The sequence below is a fragment of the Labrus mixtus genome, chromosome 13 (genome assembly GCF_963584025.1).
Source record: "Labrus mixtus chromosome 13, fLabMix1.1, whole genome shotgun sequence".
NCBI lineage: Eukaryota > Metazoa > Chordata > Actinopteri > Labriformes > Labridae > Labrus > Labrus mixtus.
This window is the reverse complement of record NC_083624.1, coordinates 12,305,922-12,325,475: the sequence shown is the minus strand read 5'-3', so window position 1 is coordinate 12,325,475 and position 19,554 is coordinate 12,305,922.

The window sequence follows — 19,554 nt, the reverse complement described above, 5'->3', positions numbered from 1 at the left end:
CTAAATTAATGTTAGTAGACATGTTTCAACAAAGATAACAGTTGGTCTCAGTTAGTTTTGCAGATCAATCTTTTGCCCGTCTTCTTTCAATGAGAAAATCTTCTTTCCAGGTCTGAAAATCAAACAACCGCTACAACCAGGTCCAGTCCTTTATACCATCTTCATTACCAGCCATAGGCTCTTAGTCCTATACAACTATGGTGTCAAAGAGTAAAAGCAGATAAATACTACAATTTCCCAAAGCACAAGATTACATCATTAAAGGTCTAATATGCAAGATATCTACAGAATTAAATCATGAAATAACCTTACCAGATCATCAGACATTAAGGAAGCATGCTATATTCATGTGCTGGTTCTCTGACAGCAGTGCAGCAGCCAGTATGTCCTCCTTCTAAGTTTCGATCATAGTGAGGAATGGTTTGTTTTTGTTTTGACCAGAGATGTAGGCGGCAAACTAACAAGTGTTGCAGTGATGAAAGCAGGAAGGCACACAAGTTCAAATATAACTGATTCTACCCAACCTAAAAAGCCTCAGCATTTTTCAAATTAGCTCCACGACCAGAAACATGGTAAAACTTTTTTTAAGAACACAGAAAGGATCAAGACCGTTGTGGAGTTTCAGTGTCCATGGCATGACAACATGCGTGCGTCTCGATGGAGGAGGAGGCGGGGGGAGACAGCTCTCTCCAATGTTTTACATTTCAACTGCAGTACCAATTTTAAACACTAGGCGTCAGAGTTATATATTGCTCCTTTAAATGTCTTCCTTTGTCCATCTTATATTCTTTACCTAAAATATGTCAACATTTAAAGATTATGCAATAAAGAAAAAAAAAGGGGATAATCACTTTAGGGAACCCTGAACCAGATAGTGTTTGCCATTTTTTCCTCAGAAAATAACTTAAATATTTGGTCTCCTACTGATGTTGTCATTAATTTTGTTAACTAATTCACTGAGTAGTTGACTAATCATTTCCGTACCACACTGCTTACCAACATGCTGCATCGGCTGTAGAAAGTGATTAATCCCGTCAAACCATGTAATGAAGTCAATATTTCAAAAATAAGATCACAGTGGGAAAAACAACAGTGTGTCTCTTAGTAACTATAGTGGCCAGAGCTGAACATTAACCCCATTTATATTGTAAGGAAGATTTGTACTGAGATGTTTTTTTCTTTCAAAATATGCTAGACATGCTTCATTTCTGTTTTTGTTTTGTTCTTGTTTCTTCTTTGCAGAGAGAAGATCTCCTTCTCCGTCTCCTTCCATCTCAAGCATTTGTGTCCCTTTTTTGAACTCAGGTCTTTATCCTGGTGTTGGTTGAAAGACGCTGTAGTTCTCTCATGACTTTAGAGAGGCACGCATCCTTTAAAACAATCACTGTTTTATTCACAGTTGAAACTGAGTTAACAGTAGAATAACTGGCGGTGTTTTTGTTTCTCAGCAGCATCGCCTCCTCACACGCCCCAGCCACCACGATAACAGCTGGAGACCAACAACAGTAGAAGGAGACTCGGAAGGTGTCAGCCCAAACTCCTTGAGAGTTGGTTATACAAAAACTTTTGCCGCTTCGTATTAACCACATATTCAGATGCTGGTACATTTAAAAAAAAAAAAAAAAGAAATGTGTCACTGTATTATTAAACCTTTAACATCTTTGTTTCTTCCAACAGTATAAAGCCGAGCAGCTCTGCCTGCTGACAACAATAGAGAATAGAGAACTCCTCAGTAACCTCACAGAAACCTCACAAAACTCATTTCACGTCGCTGACTGTTCAGGAGATAGTCTAGTGTGGTAAGACGCTTCCGTTGGCTGCACGCACACTAGCATGTTGTTAAAGTACAGAAAACAATGTCAACCACGGCAGGAGAAAATTGATCAGCAATTTGAGTCTCCTCACAGAATGTGTCATAACTTTAACACCATACTGTACACACAGGCACAACACCAAAACCCTTTCCTACCTTTCCTTGGGCACGATTAATAGTGAATTAAAAAAAATAGGCACAATGTGTTTCTCCGTTCACTTTAAAGCAACAATAAATATATTTTTCGGCTCAAAATAGTAGTTTTAAAGGCCGTGCTAATAGAACAATAACTTGCAGCAGGCAGGGAGATCGGTGTCTCTCCTATGTCCACAGGGCGGCCTGATCGGCCATTTTCTGCAGTATGTAACTTTGGCAGCGGGCCGATAAGCTTTACAGCACTAGCTCACTCACAAGCCTTCGGTTATAAAAAGAGGCCAGTTTGCCTGTCACTGTACACTTTGATACCACGTCTGAGGTTAGGAGGAAGAGGACGGTGACAGAGGAAGCTAAGAAGAGAAAAAGAGAGAGTGACCGAGCAAGACGTGGGGTGTGACATTGACACTCCATTACGACGTTATTTTTCATAGTAATAATTTATACTTTATTGATCCCGCGAGGGGAAATTCGTTTTTACACTCTGTCTAGTGAACATGCTACACAAACATAGGCTGAAATACACACATTGCACAAACAGGATCCTATGGACATGCACTAATGGAGAGATGTCAGAGTGAGGGGGCTGCCCACAGTGGGCGCTCCTGAGCTGGTGGGGGGGGTTAGGTGCCTTGCTCAAGGGCACCTTGGCAGTGCTCAGGAGGTGGACTGGCACCTCTCCAGCTACCAGACCAATTTCCGGACTTGGTCCGTGCCGGGACTTGAACCGGTGACCCTCCGATTCCCAACCCAAGTCCCTACAGACTGAGCTACTGCCGCCCATTTGTTCATGTTAAGTATTATAATTTCCATGACGCTGTTTTATTTTGTCGCTTACCCTCGTCTCTGTCTTCTTGATCCTGCTCCTTGTGTGACCCGCCTTGTGCGTCAGCCCCTCCTAATTGAACTCACCTGCGTCTCATTATCCCCTGATTGCGCATTTCTGGTGTTTTCTCCCTCATTTTGCCAGTTTGTTGTGTTATCCTTCGTTACCTTGTGCTTGTGATATTCCCTGTGAGTTTACGAGTGTATGATTTTTTGACCCTGCCTTTTCCTCCGTCTCTGGATTTGTTTGCCCGAATGATTGGACTACTTTTGTCTCAAACTGGACTGAAAATAAACCGGCGTGATTTTACTCTACGCCTGTTGAGTTGTGCTTTTTAATCCACTGAGTGTACTTCGTGTCACAGATATTATTTATAACATATTTCAGCATAATTTTAGGCTGTATTGTATTCTGTGTTATTGTTGTATCATGTGTTTTACTATTGCTGTTGTGTTACAATTTCATAATTTCATGTAGCAGTTGTTTTGTCCAAAGAGACATTAATCTAAGAGTCGGTACAGCACATACAAGGATCTAGATAGGAGGAAACAATCCATGAGTACAAAAGGTATGCACAGGGTGAATAGAAGCACGTTTTAACCATGCCCTAACCTCCAGTTCAAAATTTAGCTGCTATGGAAAGGCAAAAAGATGCAGTTCCTCCAGTGTCCACTTGAGACTGCCTCAAGTAGCACAAAGTTGATTTCCCCTCCTTGCAAGAAAGATGTTTACAGCCTGGTTAAAAAAGGGGAGTTGGGTGTTGTCTTTTTAGCTTTGACAACCTGGTGGCCAAATTCTCGCTCCTCTCAGGCACCATCCTCTATTCCAAATATTGTAACTTCTATTGCCAGAAAATCAACATGGCCAAAGCCAATTGCCAAACTCAATACTATATTTACACAGTCAAGAAAAGGTGCGTCCATTGTTTAGACAGTCTATGGATGCATGATGTCTCTTGCGGTTGTTCACACAAAGCAGTGGGACTCACTTATGATGTCAACACATCTGACCAGCAGTTTCCCTTTGCGACCCAGAGTAGGTGCAACAAGTCATTAAACATCAAACTGTTTTCCTCTAACCTTAAAGGAAGAATGTGCAACTTTTTGATCCAGTAGATGTCACCCTTGAGGATCAGCATGGAACAATTGCTGTTCGGGGACACCTCGTCCATACTGAAGCCTCCACTCTCCTCCACCAACACATATTCCAACCCCCCTCTCCTCGCATTTGCATTATCAAATGGAACACACCATAATAGCCCGTGGCCTGCACTGTTGTTTTAGCAGTGTGGTGATTGGACAGTTCTGTGTATTTTTCCTTGTTTGGTGCTTGTGTTTTTGTTCTTTCAGAGGCTGGGTGTGGCTTATCGGCTGCTGGAGCTCTCTGCAATCACTCACCTGTTCGTCATCTGTAATCACCGGCTGCAGCATTTATACCCTGGTTCAACTCTTCCCAAGCTGCCAGATTATTTCCGCCTACACCGTGGTAGAGCGGCTTCTCAGTATCAGTGAACTTTTTGTGCTTTGGATACCTGTCGCTAATTATTCCCTTGTCTTCTTTTTTCCCAAGCGCCTCACCACCCAGCCTTTCATTCAAGCCTCACCAGCCTCACTTCAATAAATACCCCTTTACCCACCACCCTGTTTTCCGGTCTTGCTTTTGGGTCCACTGAAAACCTTTAAGATCATAACAAGCAGGCCTATGTAAGCTAACTTTTAGTTAGCTAGTAGCTTAACAGGCAAAATTTACACAGAATGACCATGATCTAAAAATGCTAACATGACATTGCAATAAGGAGTGAGTACAGTATGTTATTCTTCTTTTCTCTAGTCATTGACTAAAACAGCTTTTATACGCAAGAGGATTAGCCGGCCGTCTCGTCCATGCAAACCTGATGTAAACACACTGCTCCGAACAACAACACAACCACCAGGACTCGGGCTTCTCACCCATTGTTGAAAGTTGTAATTCATGTGAACATTTAGATAGGATAAATTTGATTTCTGCTATATTTGTGTGTTAAATGTCACACGTTAAACCTTTAAAGGAAGAATGTGCGACTTTTTGATCCAGCAGATGTTGCCCTTTAGCACCCAGCATGAAACCAAAACAACTTGCGCTGCATTGTTGTGTTACCATGCTAATGCTAGCGCTCGGCATTTACACGAAATGACCGCGATCTAAAAACGCTTATGTGACATTCAATTAAGCAGTGAGTACAGTATGTTATTCTTCTTTTCTCTAGTCTCCCAATTAAATAACTTTTATACATGAGGGGATTAGCCAGTCAGCCGTCCAGTTCATGTAAACACGCTGTAGATACGGCTCGGACAGCATCACAGACAGTGGGACTCGGGTGCCACACTCATTGTACACAGTCATGACTCAGAGTTATTTTCAGAGGATAAAGTTGATTTATGCTACATTTAAAAAAATTGCATATTCACCCTTTAAGGATACAAGAGTCTTCTTTACTGCCCGACTTCAATCAATGCTTTCTCAACTTTTTTTTAAATTGAGTGTTTAAGTCTTCTGGATGCATTTTTGCTGCCTACATTGATGGATCCATTTATTTCCACAAAAAAGTTTGCAGAACTTTAATATGTGCACATTTTTATTGTCCACAACAATTATAAACAAGTCTGAATTACTTTTAATTGCATCCCAGTATAATTTAAATGCAAAGCGATTTGAAAGTCTGCCCTGAATTAGCCTACCACATAAAAGTAATTTAACTACTAATTAATTTTCAGTGCGTAATTTAACTAATTTTACTAATGCTGGAAAGTTTGGTCAATTAATTGATAATAATCAACGAGTTTGGCAATCCATTATGTGTTGTTGAACAAAGTAATATATATGAAGTTGAAACACTTTCCTGGAAGCAGCTCAAATGTTGTTCCTCTCCTTCTGTTTATTTCCTCACAACAGCCTTTAAGTCTCTGGAGTAAATGTAGACATACAATCTCTCTGAGAAATTTAAGCAACAATGTTTTCACATCCTGAAGTCAATCTGGTACTTATGTTGTTTGAATTTACCCAATAGTTTTTCTAGAACAGGGATTGGGAAGTCCACCACCTCTGTTCTGATTGTAAAACTTTCATAATGCACTTGCACTTTCTGCTTATTTGCACTTCTGGTGAGATGCCAAACCTCATTTCGTTACTCTATACTTGTATATGTGTATGACAATAAAGTTTAATCTCATCTCATCTCTCATCTCATAATGGTTCTCAGTTGTAGAGGTGACTGGTGATATGATGAAAAGAAGATAATCTAAGCTAGGAGAGAGACCTCGAAGAATCTCCCTGGTGCAGTTGATGGAGGTAAAAGTGGATTTTCTTGCTTTTATAGAGAGTTTGTCTGAGGCAGGCTGAATCATATCTTTTTAAAACCCTTTCCTCCCATTCCCTGGATGATCATATTCCAGTCGAACTGGGCTTACAATTGTTCTTGACATCATTATTTTTTGAATAACAAAAAATGGGCATGAGCTGACGTGTTTCAACTTGGCTTGCTATCTGGGAAAATGGCACGTAATACTTTAAATAAATATGAATTAAAAAAGAGCAATATGAGCATCTATCACTTAAAAACTCTATTCTCTTTCTGTTGGGGCATTACTCATCTTAGCTGCCACACTGGTGACCTCAGACAAAAAAAAAAAAGACTAGAGAGGTGAATTTCAGGCTTATTCACTACTCACTGAGTAGTGAACGGAAATATGAAGTGAAACTTTTTCAAAAACCAACCGTCACCAAAAATGATGGTCTTTAAAAATGTCCCAGTTATGGATTCCAAATATTTAACATACAATGTTAAAACTAAACAATAAAAATGTCATCCTTTTTGGGACCAACATCTTCTCTAGTTATAAAGAATAGTGTCTTTTAAATAAATAACAATGAAATAAGCATTTAGCAGAGTCTCTAACTATATGTACCTCCCCATCCTCAATTGGCTACTGTCATGCTGAGCAATAAAACAAAGGGGAGGACCCCATGTGCAGAAAAGAAAAGCAATCTATTTAACAAAAAAGCAAAAACAAAAGATTACTTGTTAGAGTCCAACAAAAATGTCCAAATTGAAAAATTCATTAAATAGTTGAAAAACAAAAGGAGCCACAAGAAAACAGCACAGGAACATGGGTAGGTAGACGTATGAACTGACACAGAAGGGAAGGAACACAGGCGGTGTCCAAAATCACTCCCTATCCACTAGTGCACTACATAGTGGACACATTTTGTAGTGCTGTCCGAATTCTGAGTGAGCATGGTCATACCCTATATAGTCCCCTCAATGTATCCCACAATGCATTTTGAAAAGTAGTGCATGAGCGATGGTCACTATCCGAGCAATATATACCATCATGCATTGCGGTTCAAAAAATTTTTACGAGCGGAGAGAGGCGTTTGACTCGGCTGCTCTCAGACAGACGAGAGGAGCGACCAGCGTGAACACAGAAACACAATAAAGTTCATATTTTGGAGCATTTTTACTGAAATCAATGATCGGTTTTATTAAAGATTAAAAGCTCGTCAACTTTAGTGATGTTAGTTCGTCCTAATGATGATAACAGACGAGAAACCAGAGTCTGTGAGCATAAATAATTTAGTTTAAAAAATATGTCTCATTATGTAAAATTTTAAATGTATATGTATTTATTATTTGTAAATGTTTTGTGAAAATACACTCAGTATAATATGAGTAACCACTTACATTCATGGCGTTATTTACCGTTATTATTGATCCTCTGCCGTTGTTAAGCTGAGCGTTTCAGTTGCGCGACAACAATGACGTCACTGTCAGCGGCCGGCGAGTGAGCGAGTAGTGTCCGAAATTATTTAAAATTTTACTGAGAGAGTGCACTATATAGTCAACTGCATTAAACTCACTATATAGTGAATATGGAGTAGGGAATGAGTGAGTGATTTCGGACACAGCAAAGACTATACACACTGGGCAATCAGACACAGGTGAGGACAATGAAGGCAATCAAAGTGGAGGAAAAGAATCAAAGGGAGGAAGTAGAAACAGTGGGGACAAGAACTACAAAAGAAAACAGGAAACACTACAGACTGGTCTCAGAAGTAAAACAATACATGGGCAAGGGCAACAGTTAAGACAAGATATGACACAAAAGGCAATAATTACTAAATAAGACAGAAAACTCTAAAGACAAGACTCGGGGCATTCACACACAGGGTAAAGAGAACCACGAGGACACCGATGAGAAAATACAACAGGAAGCAGTAGAAACTCATACCAGGAATATAAACAGAAAACTAAACTGGGATTTAAAGCAACACGAGGGATGAATTATACAAAATAAAAGAGGAAATGAAATCTAAAAACTGAGATGAACAAACTACATAAACAAACTACAACCAATTTCTTCCCACAAAAAAAAAAACGTTGGTTATTTAATAAAATGACTTAATCTCTAAACTTCAAATTTAAAGTATGTCAGATTGGCTATTTCATATATGTGTTTGAAATGTTGCCATTGATGTACAAAGCACTATTACTGTATTACTTTTTTAACCTGATGAAACCATGATGCTCAGGCTTTAGTTCTGAAGTGATAAAAAACATCATCTTTTTTCTGTATTGACCTGATTTATAATCAACATTTTATGGTAAATCGACAGTAAAAGGACTTGAGCTTATGAAGCGCTTTTCTAGTCTTCCGACTACTCAAAGCTCTTTTACACTGCTTGTCACACCTACACATTAACACCCATTCACAAACTGATGGTAGTCGTCGCTATATAGTATCTCATCCATCAGAAGTAACTAATACCATTCATACACCGCCACCGAAGCAGCAGGAGCAATTCAGGGTTAAGTGTCTTGCCCGAGGACAAGTGTAGTAATATCCTTCAAAAGTTCTGCCTGTTATACCCCTGCCCAGAGAGAGATAAAGACTTTGTTCCTAGTCTTTGAGAATAAACCACAAAAAAATCATATTCAATTTTTAACGATCATTGTACAAAGTTAGAATAATAAACCAAGAAAAAGAAGTCTCGTACAAATATTTTCTCAGTGCTTCCCTCATAATGACGGCATTATAGTATTTCAATGTATACATATTTGTTTCTGCACCACTGAGCAGGAAATAATAACAGTATGTCTGTAATTACCCTTACATTGAGCTGCAGTTCAGATTGGATAATGTTGTAGAAAGTTGAAAGGCACTCGCATCCTCCCCTCTTCCTCGTGGTCTTGTGTGCACACAGCTTCACCGCAGCATGACAAGCATTTCCTCAAGAGTAGTTGTTTAGTCTCAACAGCACTTGTCAAGTCTGATTTGTCTGACCTCAGCTTGAGAGAGGAACAAAAAAACAATATGAAAGGGAGTAGACATTTGAAGGGTGCTTGCTTTGGACAACCCTGGTATCCATTTCCAGTGGTCATATTATGACCCACATTATGCAGCAGGTCCGCACAATGAGGGCTCTTGTGATCTGTGCATAACGACAGAGCATTGTGTTGTGAAAACCCTGAAACAATGATGCCTGCACTTGTGGCAGCAAGATTCCAAATGTATGGATGCTAAAAGAGAATGCATTAATATAGAGTACTGTATGTTTCAGATCGAAATGTTACCTTGTTCAGGATTCAGTTGATGCTATAAATAAGTGGAACATGAAGAGAGATGGAGAGCGGGATGAAACTCCAGACAAGTTGGGTTTTTCTCCTCCCCAACTATCCATCAATCATACAGTAGTAGGCCATTAGGCGAGGTGGCAAGCCACAACCACAAACTGCCAGCTTCCATAAATGCTATCAACACAACTCATGCAAGATAAACAACAGAAAGAGCAGATGGGAGCAGAGAAAGGGGAGACAGCTAGGGAGGGTCTGGATGCCCATGCTGAGTGTAGCAGTGCAAGTGGTCATCTGGAGATAGAGTCTGTATGAATGATGGGCTGTGTTTGTCATTGCAGATGCAACATGAAGATCATGTTTTTCATCTCAAGGATGCTTTTTGACTGCCTTCCAGGCTTGGCATACATTTTGAGAAACAGATGGCGCCTGTCTGTAGTTGCATTCTGGATGATAGCAAACGTGCAATCCTATCGCAGATTGTAGTTTTACATATACAAACATTTCCAGGAGGAAGAATTGATGTGCAGGTAAAAGCTATGTTTGTCAGTTTTATAACTCACTGTGCCACTCATTTGAAAGAATCTTGGTAAGTCTATTAGCCCCATCTACTAGCACCGTTGCTATAGCCATAGTAGCAAGAAAAGCTTGTTGAATTAGCTTTCTACTAGCTTAACTCAAAATAAGGATTTTATGTCCAAGCTTGTTGTCAAACTCGGCAAAGATTTTGTTTATCAGGTATCTGCACCTATCTGCTTATACACATTATCACAGGCTGTGATTATATTTGGCACGTGGCCACTGGCCTTTATTCAATATAACAATATAATCATATTGATTTCGTACAACAATACCACATAGTTTTTGTAATAAACAATCACTACCTCTAATATTTTTGTTATATTTATTATTTATTTTACTCTACTTGTCTACACAAGTATAGTCTCAACTTGGATGGAACTATACCATCCACGTACCGCATGAAGATGTTCCAGGACACTTGCTTCTTTTTGTATGTCAACAAATCATGGCCAACCAGCTACTCTTTGTGTTTTCCATCATCATGCAGCCGTTGAAATCTAAGTCTATAAACAGTCGCTTTGGTAGTTTGGCTGATTCCACTGTTTCAATTTGATCAATTATTTGTGTAGCCCAAATTCGTAACAACATGTCATCTCAAAGCACTTCACAAAGAGCAGGTATTAAGACCTTACTCATTGTTATATCATCTACAAATACACAACATTATTCTATCATGAGCACTAAGCAACATTTAGCAAAGTCAAAGTGGCAAATCAAAAACTTCCTTTAAGAGTCAGAAACCTCAGGCGAAACCAGGCTCATGATGAACAGCCATCTGCCAAAACTGTGCTGGAGCAGCACTAAGGCGAAGTAATACAAACAGCAACAGCATTGTACTTTGTATCAACACTCAAGGATGCCTCTTGTCCACCATAATGAGTTGGTTCAGAACTCATTGACTGACATTAGAATCTGGCACAAAACAAAACCTGCTCACCCATACACCCACAGGTGTTTTCTTTTAGTGATTTGACTTCTTGGAACTGTGTGAATGTTTGCAGAGAATAATTTACTCATATTGCTCTTTTCCTCCTGTCCCTTTCTCTTTCAGTTTTCTTTATGGCATACGTGGCAGGATGGGCCCACCTTTATCATCATTTTTTGTTCATGGCGTATGATAACCTTCTTAAACCCACCAGCATAGCACCATCCAGCTTAGACTAAAGCAAAGGTCAGATTAGCCAGCGAAAGTGATGACACCAGTCTGGATATGCGGGATGTTGGATGCAGGATCACTGTCACACTGTCATGGATTACTGGGACATTTTTATAGAACAGAGCCATTGTTACAGGGATACATGTGCTTTGCTATGATAAGTCAAAATGTCTTCTGTGAGAAAGACCTCTGTTATTTTCCTCCCAAATAAACTCAGAGAATCGCCCACCAAAGCAGGATTTTATATCTAGTTACGACAATTTCACACACAGAATGGAAGTATCTCCTCTGGCTTTAGGGAGCAAATCAGGACAGTGAAATTCTAGTTTGGTTTACTGACAGAAGTTAGGACATGAATGCACTGCGCAAAGACCTGCATGCACTGTGTTATGCATGCAGGTCTGTGGACTATTACCCCTCTTTATTTTGTTTAACCACGATGAAACGGATGCTCAGATTTGACTGCCTGGTTCAGCATCATTGTTTGGATAATAATTTACAAGCCCTAATACTATATGTGTTAAGAAAGACCAAAGAAAGAACACATCATAGCGAAATTAATTGGATTAAAGCGGTCTATTTAAAAAGAAAAACATATTGAGGGGCTAAGTGTAAGAAGTAATGTTGGCATTCAGGTACTCAAGTCATATTCATGTTCTACATAGACCTCTCTGAAGTAGAGGTTAAATCTGCATGACGTAAATGTAAAAAAAGAGTCATGTTTAATGTATATGATAGGCTGGAAGTTACTCTGGTATCAACTTTGTATGCAGTTTATTTTATGTTAGTTAGGAGTGAGAAGTTTTCAAGGCTCTTTGGTCACATACATTCAGACACAGAGGGCTGTGCTGGAAACAATCAGGGGTTAGCATCTTGCCTGAGGGCACTTCCCCATGTGGAGTGCTTGGGATTGAACTGCTGATCTCCTGATTTGAAGACGACCTAATGCACCTCTGATCCACAGCCAACTTATCAGGGGCCCTCCTGGTTGAAAAAAAAATGTTTTCAGTTTTAATGGTTAAAGGCATCAACCTTTGGTTACACTGGGGAAAACATTTAAGGATTTATTTAACTTAAAATCAATTGTTCACACAACTATGGCATGCAAGCTGGATATATTTAAGTAGCATACAGATATTTCACACAAGGCCACTTGATCCCTAAAGCTTTTATGAGATGAAAAAAAACTATAAAATTGTCATTATCACTCTCTTTAGTTACATCTTAGTAGATGGTAATCAGTGTTACCATAACATACCATACCATAAACTTTATTGTAAAAATTTGTCTTGGACTCAAATTGCTGTCAAACATTCAGCTGCTTCCCAAAGTTATAGGCATAGAAAGCAGAAAAGAAGCAACCCATCACTTGTTCTGTCATTGTAAAGATAACACAAGAAAAACACACACAAGACATGAGGCAACACACAACTATTACATTGATTTTACTACACAGACTTAGAATGTAGTTTTTCTAATCAATAATTTATTTAAAGGTGCACTATGGAGTTTTGGTATTGAAATTTGAAAGTTGGAGAAGTGAAGTTCCCAACATAACTTCTCGCGCAGCATTTTATCTTCAAACATTGTTCCAGGGACCAAATTTTCCTCTGAGGACAGTTTGTGTATAGAGTTATGAACATAAATCACAGAATCTGTACACTTCTCCAACTTGCACATTTCTCCACCAAAACTCCACAGTGCACCTTTAATTAGATTCAGGTTTTAAAACATAAATCTATGATACATTTTAAATATTGGGTTCTGGCCAAACATCAATTCCTTATTTTAGATACTTCAAGTTTAAATGTGGTACACCTTTGATATTCAGATATTAGCACTTAGCAAATAACAGAGTACGGCTGATTTTTATGTTTAAAGGTGCACTATTGAGTTTTGGAAGAGTAACGTGAAAGTTGGAGAAGTGTACAGATTCTGTGGTTTATGTCCATTACTATATCCATTAACTGTCCTCAGAGGAAAATTTGGTCCCTGGAACACAGTTTGAAGATGAAATGCTACGTGTGAAGTTGTGGTGGTGGGCCCGTAACAGTGAAATTGTAACTCTCCTGGTAGCTTTTTAGCTCCAAACAGTATTCCAGGGCCCTTTTTTTCCCCCTTTGAATAAAGTTTTTGTATTTAGTTCAGAAAATATAGCATAGAATTGTTTCACTTCTCCAACTTTCAAATCTCACTACCAAATCTACCTTTAACTGACACTGTGTATGTTCTAAAATAACCTGGCTATCATGTAATCGATATAAACGTGGAATTAATGTGATTCACAATTTTGTTCTCTCTAACAAAATCAGTTTGCCTGTCAAACCGAGGGGCTTCCAAAACGGCTGTTCGGGGATGCCGCTTATTGTCAAAACAAAAACAAACCATTTAGGATAGAATTATAATGAGGGAGGACATACTGGCTGCTGCACCGTTTACAGAGATGCCAGCATTTTAATATAACATGTTTCCCTAATGTCTGATGATAAATGAAGGTCATTTTATGATTTAATTCACTTGATATCTAACATGTTACATAGCTCCTTTAAGATAGTTTGTACACAAAGACTAACTGGCTGTGCTATCTTGAATCAATGCTGCATTGATTGGAACACAGTAATCAATTCCATACCATGTTTATGAATTAATAACAAGCTCCTGATGCAACCTCAAAAAGCCATTCTCTGAAGTCTCTTAGCTGACCCATTTTGAACTCAAAGCCGATGTGAGTAGTTTGCAACGTTTGTATGTGAAACATCTCAGTCGATCATAATAACTCTGCTAGTCTTGTTTGAAGGTATGGATTAAAAGTCAGAGACGGTCACTTTGTTTAATTCACTGTCATGGCTTTAGCAGCGGTCTGGGTGATTACTACAAAGCAATTTAAATCTTCAGTCAGTCTTGGGTCACGTAAGGCGGTTATGTTTTCACATTACTGTCTGTTTGCTTTCCAGAATAATTAAAGTTACACTCACTGTCCCTCTCCCTCCCTGCTGGGCATTTTTCCTCTTACTAGTACTCGTGACAAATTTGGGTACAGAAAAGGAGGAAGACAGAGAAGAAGTCCACATGAATTCAAATCTAACCAAGGTCAAACCAGTCATTAAGATAGAGGTGATCTGAAGTAACCTGCAACCTAATGCTTCAGATGTGTCAGACGTGTTTACTCAATGCCACTGCTGTACATTTGTCTGAAGCCCCTGTGATTATGTTTTAAATGTATTACAGTTAAGACTGCAAAATAATATACACAAAAATATTTAATTTTTCTGCCTTTTCTGTCTTTTGAAGCTTCTCTCTCTCTCTTCCTATCTCTCTCTCTCTCTCTCGCTCTCTTTTTTTACTTAAGTCTGATAAGACTGCTAACACATGACATCATCTAGTTTTGATAGAAAATTACAGAATTGATCTGGAGCTCAGCAGGCAATTATCAGTGTGGAACCACAGTGCATATCAATGAGCCCAGGCAAAGATTTAAAAAAAAAAAAGAGTACAAATCTGCTCCAGCTGCACATTGCTAATATTCTACTTTGCGGGGCTGTTTTGATGTCAGTATCTGGAAGCTCTGTGGGAGGAAATTTCCAGATCACTGTTGTATTTGATTTCCCCCGCTGATCAGAGGCAAGCGATTTCTGACCCTTCACACAAAAACCTGCAGTATAATGGATTATTTCCTCTCCTCTCTTCCTCCCCTGCTGTTCTTTCGCTCTTTCTTTCCTGGCCCTCTTTCTCGCTCCCTCTTTGAAACAGAACAAATACACAATGTCTTAACAGGTAGGACGGACACAAAACCAATGTTGAAGCAGACATAACCGCCGACATTATTGGCGTGCTGTTCCCCTCTAACAAGGAGACGACAACAATGCCGCCATTCAGTAACCTTGCTGGGAAGTTGGTAGCCGCTGCTTGTTGATAGGCAACTCTCTCGCTCTCGCTTTTCCTCGACCGCCTGTCGACTTAGAAAAGGCAATTAATATTCCTTTGCTGAGTTGAGGCTTTAGTTTTAGGCTGATCACGTGGAGGATACTGGCTGCCACCTCCCCACTCTTACAAGTCAGATAATTACCTATTTAGATGTTGCTTGGGAGTTGTGTGTGTGTGTGTGTTGAAGCGCGTGTGTTGGCCTGCTGCCACAGCTTGTGAAAAGAAGCACCATGAAGTGGATCTGTCACTAAGAGTTAGAGACACAGGCTGGCTGCCCACTAAAAAAAAAAAAACTCAGGACAACTGGACTATCAAAGCCTTGGAAACAGACTGCTTATATTCACCCTCTGCTGAACAGATTCACACTCTCACATTGGGCTTTTTTTTATGTTTCCGTAGCTGTTTTTGAGATTCTACTCACAGCAGCCTATAAAATTCATTAGTGTCTTAGTTAATTATGCTGGATCTAATGGAAAGCTGGCATTTTTCTACCGTTAATGGGCTCCACGTGGAGGCTGCTGAGGTGAAGGTGCTTTCTGAAAGGGCAGCTGATGCGCCACTGCTGCTAACCCCCGTCAGCTCTACCCACACCTCTTAAATCTCGATCAGGGATGGGGAAGTGTGGCCGTTCATTAGCTTTGTATCCAGCGGCTGTCTTTTTCATCTCATCCCGGATGTGCAGACCACCAAGCAACAACCCGCCCGTCTTTTCTGATTCTCCTTTCTCCTTCCTCAGTGCAAACATTCGCCCAAAAGGTACAAGGGGGTACAACTGCTGGGAAACTGTTGTTGAACCCACCCCCTCAGCTCGTCCACACACACACACACACACACACACACACACACACCAATCTACCAGTCTCCCTTGCTGCCTCCGTATCTGCCTCCTTCACGTTGAAACCATCACGATTCCTTCGATGTCTCCGGGCTCTCCTCCTCTCTCTGTTTTTTTTCCTCCCCTTCTGCCAATCAGTGGGGCATTTCTCACAGAGCTACTAGTGGCAGGAAAGAGTGACAGCGAAGAGGGAGTGTGTGAGTGCGTGCTTGCGTGTGCGAGCACGCGCGCGCGGACAACAAAGCCTTGCACTAAGCTGAGGGCGGCTCCAAGGTCCCCCCCTGAGGCAGAGCTGAGATTGAGTTCATTATTCAGCAGGAGTGAGTTCCAGCTGTGAGAGGAGAGAGATGGCGAGCTGCTCTGTCTGTGTTGTGGCTCCTCCAACTCTGCAGTCCACTGGGATTCAGCACAAAATATTGCAAAGTGGAAAGACTTTAACTGTTACACACGTGAGCAGAAGGCGTTTCAGCTTTCTCATGCCAATTCTTTTTTTTTTACAGAATATTGAATACCGACTTTGTGTTTCTTTTAAAAATGACTTCTTCTGAACATAACATCACACCAAATATTCTTTTTACTTGCCCTTTTTGGGTTGTTATTTCATAGTCACACTGTCATATAGCATACGTGGTAACCCCGATGTGACTATGATATACCCATATAGCATCCCTTTACCACAGTTCTTATGCATCCCTAGATGGCAGTAGTAAGTCAGTGCATTCCCTGCCACAGAGAAGAGTGTCTTTGGATGAGTGTGAACAAGTGTCTGCTTGTTTGTTTTCCCTTGAGTTTGATAAAAAAAAATGTGTCGGTATAATTTTCAAAAAATAAATTCAAACTTAATGGAAAGCATTTTCAAAATAGTCCCGCTCCATGTTGTTCCCCCACCCGGTGCAAGACCAGGGTTTCTCCTTCTCTCGTGAATAAATACAGATTGTGAGAGTCTTCTTTTTTTTTTTTTTAGATCTCACACAAAGGCAATTAACTTGCAATTGCTTTGTTGAAATTGCTCCTTGAACTGCTTAGTGCAAACAGAGGAAATGGTATCACAGCTACTGTGTGTTTGTGAGGATTAGATGTATGATGTTCATCCCCTCTAAGACGTTCATGAAATTGCATTGAGTAACAATCAAGTTTTATACAATAACATGTTTTGTTTTACGTTGACAGTAGCTGTTGATGACTCCTGTGTACAATGATTCATTCATATTTGGTACAGGAAGCACAAAAAACATCCCATTGTTTTGGTTATGGCCGACTGATGTAAGTGAAAGCTCTTAAATCAGTTTGATGGTCGGATTTTGTCCTGAAACACACACAGGAAACAGCTCTACCCTCACATTACCCCGGCAGAGTGTAACAAAGGTGCAGTTTACATTCCCCTTTTCAGAAAGTACAAGTCATTTTCAGCATGATGAGAGTGCAGTGATTCATGCAGCAAATAGCCTGTCATCCCACTGCTTGATTAACAGGCACTGAGGCCCTGGGGAACACCCATGGATCCTCATCACTTCATGGCCCTGGCAGAGCACTGCGCTTGCCCTCCGCAGCAGGACAGAACCAACCTAGTTTCAGTTCATCCCATGCTTTTCGGACTAATAACTGTCAAAAGAAACAACACGCATGCCAGTCCCGATTTGCTGGCAGATTCTTGCTCAATCCTCATTTTGTTAAATCGCTTTTGACTTCTTGGGGGGATCTTGCAGTAACCCAGCTGGGGAGACCGCTGAGGCTATAAGCTGAGGCCAAAAAGCCACTGTGTCTGAGTTATTAGCCTCATAATGAGGCGGCTATTATGACAGGGTCAAGCAGGGTCAATAGCTGCTGCTAATTTTGGAGGATGGCATTGCTATCTCGAGTATAGTATCTAAGTGCCGTTGAAGGCATTGGGAGAGCTGGCATGGTTAGCACCGGTGCCATCACTCATGTCAGTCAGTCAGTGAGAGGATCTGCAAGGCTACTGTGCAAGAAGACAATTCACAGAACATCACCTCAAACAGATGTACAATCCTGAGGTCACACAGGTCTGCGCTGTGAGAATCTGTAGCTGCATGTCAGCCTTTACCCATGACAGGCAGACAGGCCCCATTCAGTCCTGTATGTCAAGACCTGTGCTGCTTTGAGTGACACACAAGGCATGAATGGCCATTAGGCTGCCCGGGTCTATGCCATTCAGAAGTGTGGCTGCCACTAGCACTTGATTCCCTCTGACACATATGCACTGAAACCAAACCTGCTGGACCACCCTGGTCATTACTCCTATTGACAGGTGCACCACAGGTAAATGTGGCTCATGTGAATGTGCACATGCAGGAAGGTGGCTTTTGGTAATTAATGTAAGGTGAAAAGAAGAGGCATATAAGCTTTGCCATATTCACGGCAAGCAACGCTCTAGTGTTGTTGCAAATGAATCATTCAGAACACAAGTAGAGCACTTTATAATGGTCAGACAACGTTGAAGCGGTTCAATCAAAATGTAGTCACTGTGATTGCTATGGAAAAAAAAGCAGACTGCTCTCAGCATTCAAGGGAAAAAATGAAAGCCTCATGAAGTTATTCATTTGTGTCCTTTTCTTTTCAGAAGCAGAAAACAGTGCAAGTCCTGGCAGCGAGAAACGGCAGCGACTCAGTGTGAAATGTCCTTGAAGACTTGGACTTCCTCATTCTTTGTGACAACTCGATAATAAAACATGACATATCGTTCCGCATGAAGGTTAGGCATGTTCCCAACTCATCTTAGATACATCTCTTTGTCACCTTAAACTATGTTTCGCTTAATTAATTTTATGTGGTGTGACAGGACATGGCTGCTTCTATTTGAGCAGCACTAACAGCTTGGTTCATCAGAGGATATTGAATAATTTTGCAGGACCATATGCACTGAGCAGACACATTTAAAGCATGTGTGAATACAGGATTTTTGGATAAAACCCAGTTGGAGAAAAAATGTAGCTCTCAGTTTCTCAGTGCCATTAAGTCAAGAGATAGTTACAAGGAATATGCTTAGTGACTTCATTAGCAGCTGTCCTTATCTATTAGCATTGGAACTTTTACTTGCAGTCGGTTCACACTGCTTGGAGCGCTACACAACATGCAGTAAAATAATGAAGATAACAATCCTTTTCCAAGGGTTCGGAGGGTGCTTGTTGAGGGATTTAAAGCTGCACTGTAGTATCCATCCGACTAGCCTTGGGCAGTCTGCTGCTGTGTGGGCAGTCGTCACTGAGCTGCAAACTGCCCTTTACTTACCTTCTACTTCTGAGATACTCGACCAGTCCAGGAGAGAGCAAAAATATGCTTCTTATATCCTTTGCAACAACTTATCCCACGTGTAAACAGAGATGTTTAAAAGCCATAGGACGATACAGGTTTTATTTTATTAAAAGACAAGGATCACATAATAATCTTTTCTGATAGAACCATGTTGTGCTTTCATGGAAGTGAAAATTTCTCTCCACCAACTTAAATTGTAGTTAAAAATATATATTTTTTGAGAAAATGGTAGAACAATAAAGTTTTAGTTAAGTGCTACTCTGAGGTTGATGCTGTCCATGATCTCTGAGAGCAGTTTTGGTTTAGTTTAGCTGCACATTTTTGAAAGACAAACGTTTTACAAACACTTATTATTGTTCACCATGAGTGTTATCTTTGCCCT